This window comes from Micropterus salmoides, unplaced genomic scaffold (genome assembly GCF_014851395.1).
Source record: "Micropterus salmoides isolate LMB-PRFRI ecotype aquatic unplaced genomic scaffold, ASM1485139v1 Ms_hic_scaffold_2, whole genome shotgun sequence".
NCBI lineage: Eukaryota > Metazoa > Chordata > Actinopteri > Centrarchiformes > Centrarchidae > Micropterus > Micropterus salmoides.
This window is the reverse complement of record NW_024041150.1, coordinates 10,624,576-10,631,569: the sequence shown is the minus strand read 5'-3', so window position 1 is coordinate 10,631,569 and position 6,994 is coordinate 10,624,576.

Below are 6,994 nucleotides of genomic sequence, written 5' to 3'. Positions count from 1 at the left end.
TCCTCATTGATGGTCACATAGGGGCATTTTTCCTGCAGTGTGGCTGCTGCCTTCTGGAGCCGCTTTGAGAGTCAATTGGACACCATACCCCATGACTCATCCACCCAGCTTCAGCCTCAGTCCACCACTTCTTCCCCCCCCCTCCTCAGAGCTGGCCAGCTCCACCTCCTCCCCTCCTCTCTTCATCACAGAGAGTAAACGGTCTTTTCAGGAGGCAGAAACCCCGCAAAGCAGCTGAGCCAGACTCTGTCTCCCCATCCACCCTGAAGCACTGTGCTGATCAGCTGTCTCCGGTGTTCACAGATATTTTTAACACCTCACTGGAGACATACATGTGCCAGCCTGCTTCAAAGCCTCCACCATCATCCCTGTCCCCAAGAAACCAAGGACCACTGGACTAAACGACTACAGACCCGTCGCCCTGACCTCTGTAGTTATGAAGTCCTTGTGTTGTCCCACCTAAAATCCATCACAGACCCACTCCTGGACCCCCTGCAGTTCGCCTACAGAGCCAACAGGTCTGTAGATGATGCAGTAAACATGGCCCTTCACTACATCCTCCAGCACCTGGACTCCCCAGGAACATACGCCAGGATCCTGTTTGTGGATTTCAGCTCTGCTTTTAACACCATCATCCCGGCCCTGCTGCAGGACAAGCTCTCCCAGCTGAGCGTGCCTGACTCCACCTGCAGGTGGATCACAGACTTCCTGACGGACAGGAAGCAGCATGTGAAGCTGGTTTCTGATTCCAGGACCATCAGCACCGGTTCCCCTCAAGGCTGCGTTCTTTCCCCCCTTCTCTTCTCCCTGTACACCAACAGCTGCACCTCCAGTCACCAGTCTGTCAAGCTCCTGAAGTTTGCGGATGACACCACCCTCATTGGGCTCAGGTGGGAGATTGACCATCTTGTGACCGGGTGCAGCCAGAATTGCACAACGCTCAGAAGACAGTGGAGATGGTCGTGGATTTTAGAAAGAGCACAGCCCCACCCTCCCCCATCATTCTGTGTGACTCCCCAGTCACCACTGTAGACTCCTTCCGCTTCCTGGGCACCATCATCTCCCAGAACCTCTAGTGGGAGCTGAACATCACCTCCCTCACTAAGAAGGCCCAGCAGAGGATGTACTTCCTGCGGCAGCTGAAGAAGTTCAGCCTGCCAAAGACAGTGATGGTGCACTTCTACACTGCCATCATTGAGTCCATCCTCACCTCCTCCATCACCATCTGGTACGCTGCTGCCACTGCCAGGGACAAGGGCAGGCTGCAGCGCATCATTCGCTCTGCAGAGAAGGTGATTGGTTGCAATCTTCCTTCTCTCCTGGACGTGTACACCTCGAGGACTCTGAGGCGTGCAGGAAAGATTGCAGCTGACTCCTCCCACCCCGGACACAAACTGCTTCAGACTCTCCCCTCTGGCAGGAGGCTGCGGTCCATCAGGACCAAAACCTCTCACCACAAACACAGTTTCTTCCCGTCTGCAGCCTCATTAACAAGACCCGGGTCCCCCACTGACTCTCCCCCCCTTGCAAATGATACAAATGTCTTTGCACATGTAAATATTGTTTCATCTCGTTGCGCACAGACCTGGCACGTTTCACATATTTGTCATTGATTGTTGATCTTTGCTGTTACACAATATTCTCTTCCGTTGCGTTACTTCTGCACAGACCCAGAATAATGCACATGTATATATCTGCAATGTTGTTCTTCTATTCCATATTTATATATTTCTATATTTATTTATGTCGAATGTATGTTTGTCTATATGTAGCACCTTATCACAACAGCAAATTCCTCGTATGTGTAAAACACTACTTGGAAATAAAGCTCCTTCTGATTCTGATACCGATCTGGCTCACGCTGAGGTTGCCTTTTTTTAGTGAAGAATGATTGGGATGTTTTGAGAAAGCTCTCTTAAGACATTGCTCCATTTTCCTCCAGCTCTCTCAGAAGTCCTCTAACCAAAACTGAAATGAAGTTGTCATCACGTCTTGTGGTCAGTTTTGTCTCAACGTTTCTCAGTTTGCAGCTGACTCCACAGCACAGAGTCCTGGTCTTCAAGCATCTTGATCGTGTCACTGAAGAAAGTTAGGTTTCCACTGACAAAGTCAGTGGATCTTCAAACATTGTTCATTGTCTTCAAAAAGAAAAAAGGATTTCAGTGGTGCACACAGTTGTGCTCAAAGGTTTGCATACCCTTAGAGAAAACATGCTGCATTCATCTTGCCATCAACTTTCACAAGATTCCCTGTGCCTTTATACCTCACACACCACCAAAACATCAGTGAGCCACCACCATGCTTCACAGTGGGGATGGTATTCTGTTCACCTTGTTGACTCCTCTCCAAACATAGCGCTTATGGTTGTAACCATAAAGCTCTATTTTGGTTTGATCACCCCAGACTACAGTGTGCCAGAAGCTGTGAGGCGTGTCGAGGTGTTGTCTGGCATATTGTAACCGGGCTTTTATGTGGTATTGGCGCAGTAAATGCTTCTTTCTGGCAATTCAACCATGCAGCTCGTTTTTGTTCAAGTTACAGTTATTCTTACAGTTTTAGCTGACATCTTTCTTGGTCTACCTAACCTTGGTTTGGTATCAAGACATCCCCGAATTTTCCAGTAGTCAATAATTGATTGAACAGTACTGACTGCCATTTGCAAGGCTTTGGATGTCTTTTTATCTCCTTTTCCATCTTTCTGAAGTTGAAATACCTTGTTAGCAGGTCTTTTGACAGTTCTTTTTTGCTCTCCATGCAAAAAACAACTGTCAAAAGACCATACAGTTCAGCCAGTGCCAAAATGTAAAAAATTCTGCCAGGGTTTACAAACTTGAGCACAACTGTATATTTTCAGCACTCTTTCTAGAGAAGGGAGCACGGACAATAAGCGAACATGCTGTGTCCTAAAATATTATGGTACTCCTGGCCAACAATCTGCTGGCCAACAAGTTCTTCAGTTTTTCTACTCTGACGGTGAAAATATGAAAACATCAATCCCAAATATACCCAATATAAAGTGAGTAGGTACTCAACATCAAGGTGAATCATATCCAAAGCTGTTCTGGCCGTGTTATAAATGATGTTGGCAGGACAACCTAAGCCAATCACCTCCTGCTGCAGAGCATTTTAAACTTTAGTGTGAACATTGACCCTCCCAGGATTTTTTGGTCTTCCAAGAGATGTCTTCGGGAGAGATGTGACCCCGGGAGTAAACCGGGAGAGGGCAATGAAATACGGGAGTCTCCCGCGAAATTCGGGGGGGTTAGCAAGTTATGTGCTGACCTCTCATGCTTCTTTACTTCTGTATGACAACGTGCTGTGTGTGATGTGGTTTTATTCTTCTGCACATGCGGGTCATTTTAAGGCAGTGGACAGTACACACTGGAGTCTGATATGGGTAACATTTAAGCAATAATGTGAACTTTCAAACAAAAAAATCGGATCTGTGAAAAAATAGGAATTGAGCATTGACCCCTAGGAGCAGGCCCTCTGTCTGGACATAGGCTATCTGATGTCGGGAATACTCTATCTAGAATCAGCACACCTAAATATTGCACAATATTTGATACATGGACTATGCTATACTTTCCAGATTTTAACTGTTTATGTGAATTTCTGTTGATTCTTTATTATTACCCTTGTGAGTTTTTTTATCTTTATCTTCACTGACTGTACATTGAGGGGAGTTGCATCAAACCACAGCTTCTGATTCTGATTCAAACCGGCATGCTCAGGGCCGAGGCACGCCTCACATCGGGTGTGAAGATCAGTGCACACAATGAAGCCGGTGTGGCAGACACATCAGAGCTGTAAGGCATCGCTGTCCGTTCTCACTGACTTGCTAGCGAAGGGAAGGGAAGCTGGTATTTACTTTACATTGAACATTTACAAAACGCAATCAAGCCATTACATGGTTAGTGTGTGTCTCGGTGTGATAGAGAGGGAGGGAGAGTGAGGTAGGGTGGCTGGCTTCATTTCCTCAATTCACTCCGCTGTCAGCAAATACAACAAGACAGTGGTGGAGAAACTGAGTCTATTTGACAGACCTTTTATAAAACGACTAATAAAGCCTTATTTAACTTATATTTTGGTTGTCTGTGTGAGACAGAGGGAGAGTGGGATCAGATGCTGATGTGGGCTGTATCAAACATTTACCAATGCAGCATTTTATAGGCCTGAGGACAGAGTTAGATGAAGTCCAAGATTTGCAACAGTTTCATCATTTAAACAACACATCCTCTCTTTTTCCTTCTCAATCAGTAATATATGCTTTGTGTCTGTCTGTCTGTCTGTCTGTCTGTGACAGAGGGAAGGGCTAAGGGTGCCCTCTATTGCTCACTTCACAGCGCAGTCAGTACACGTTGAGAAGAGAACGTGAAATTGACTATAAAACTCATAAAACTCATTTTGAGAGATTTAATTGATAGGGCTTGATAGAGGTCAAAGATCACCATCCACCAAATCGGATACAATTTTTACAGAAAGTGTTTTATTATACTCTCTAGTGTGCGAGTGAAAATCATTAGCGCATTGATATTAATAAATTTTAGCAGTGTGGCCATTCATTCAGCAGCAGCTGTGCACAGAAAATAGGGGAACACTGGTCTCTGTAGGGGAACACTGGTCTCTGTAGGGGAACACTGGTCTCTGTAGGGGAACACTGGTCTCTGTAGGGGAACACTGGTCTCACGCCAAAGGCTGTCTGTTGCGTTCCGTCAACATTACGTTATCAATTAACATTTTGAAAATCAATCAGAAAATATGTAAATTGATTCAGAAACACTACATCTGCATCCAGATGCATCTAATTTAGATTCCCCCCCCCACCCCTACACAGCACCTGACAAAACATCAGCAAGTACATTCGTAGACCGTTTCTAATGAATGATTTAAAGGTTGTAGTCTTGAACTATAAGGGACCAACGCACAAGACCTTTGGGTCATCTCAACTGCATTGGGAAAGTTCTCTGTAACCAGAAAAGAGTCCAACAAGTCAGGACCATGTTTCTTTAACTGGGCTCTTACCACACAAGGAGGAAAGATGTCAGAAGGCATGGGGTAGCAATGCTGCAGTGGATACGACCCATACCCCTGATGTGGGAGATCCATGTTCAATTCCCTCTGCAACACGTCTATCAAAGTGTCCCTTCCTTATAACTATGACCTGGATGACTGAAAACCTTCACAGACAATCGGCAATAAGGTGACCCTTCTTATGACGAAACATGGCCAGTGAGTTTGGCCATGACGGTTGCTTTAGTCAGTGAGGTAACCTTTTGCTCATTTAAGAATATTATTATTTTCTTTGGTAAAGCATACTTGTAATTTGACAATAACATGAACTGATGAAGGGATTCACAATAGTCCTTTACTTCATTTGCAGCACACCATTTATCAAAGAGAACTAATTTTTCTCGTGCAAACTAAACATATTTTTGACCAGTGGACTTTTATGATTTCTGATTTTCTAGGCCTCAGACAATGCAATATATATAAAACAAAATATAATGTTGTAGTGGTGGAAAGTACTTTAAAGCAAGGGCGTCACACATTTAAAGGCTCAGATTAGAGTTACAGAGTGACATAACCCTAACCCATGAGAGGTGATAATGCAGAATATCAGGGTCACAAGAACAGGACTAGCATCAAAGAAATATTCATTGATGAAATATAAGATTTTTAGCATTAAACACTCAATTTCCTGCATTCCGGACACATTTTGTGCACCAATTTATGGTGGAAATGTCTTTATTTATATAAAGGTGAACCCGAAATTCAAAATTTTTAACCTTTTACACCACTAGACATTTGTTTTGCAGATATAGTTACTAGTTGTAATTTAGATTTTACAGAGAAACCCCCCAACAATACAGGTGCTGGTCATATAATTAGAATATCATCAAAAAGTTGAGTTATTTTAGTAATTCCATTCAAAAAGTGAAACTTGTATAATGTATACATTCATTCCACACAGACTGATAGATTTCAAGTGCTCATTCCTTTTAATTTTGATGATTATAACTGACAACTAATGAAAACCCCAAAATCAGTATCTCTGAAAATTAGAATATTGTGAAAAGGTTCAATATTGAAGACACCTGGTGCCGCACTCTAATCAGCTAATTAACTCAAAACAGCTGCAAAGGCCTTTAAATGGTCTCTCAGTCTAGTTCTGTAGGCTACACAATCATGGGGAAGACTGCTGACTTGACAGCTGTCCAAAAGACGATTGTTGACACCTTAACCAAGGAGGGCAAGACACAAAAGGTCATTGCTAAAGAGGCTGGCTGTTCACAGAGCTCTGTGTCCAAGCACATTAATAGAGAGGCGAAGGGAAGGAAAAGATGTGGTAGAAAAAAGTGTATAAGCAATAGGGGTAACCGCACCCTGGAGAGGATTGTGAAACAAAACCCATTCAAAAATGTGGGGGAGATTCACAAAGAGTGGACTGCAGCTGGAGTCAGTGCTTCAAGAACCACCACGCACAGACGTATGCAAGACATGGGTTTCAGCTGTCGCATTCCTTGTGTCAAGACACAGCATCAGAAGCGTCTCGCCTGGGTAAAGACAAAAAGGACTGGACTGCTGCTGAGTGGTCCAAAGTTATGTTCTCTGATGAAAGTAAATTTTGCATTTCCTTTGGAAATCAAGGTCCCAGAGTCTGGAGGAAGAGAGGAGAGGCACAGAATCCACGTTGCTTGAAGTCCAGTGTAAAGTTTCCACAGTCAGTGATGGTTTGGGGTGCCATGTCATCTGCTGGTGTTGGTCCACTGTGTTTTCTGAGGTCCAAGGTCAACGCAGCCGTCTACCAGGAAGTTTTAGAGCACTTCATGCTTCCTGCTGCTGACCAACAGGACTTGGCACCTGCACACAGTGCCAAAGCTACCAGTACCTGGTTTAAGGACCATGGTATCCCTGTTCTTAATTGGCCAGCAAGCTCGCCTGACCTTAACTTTATAGAAAATCTATGGGGTATTGTGATGAGGAAGATGCG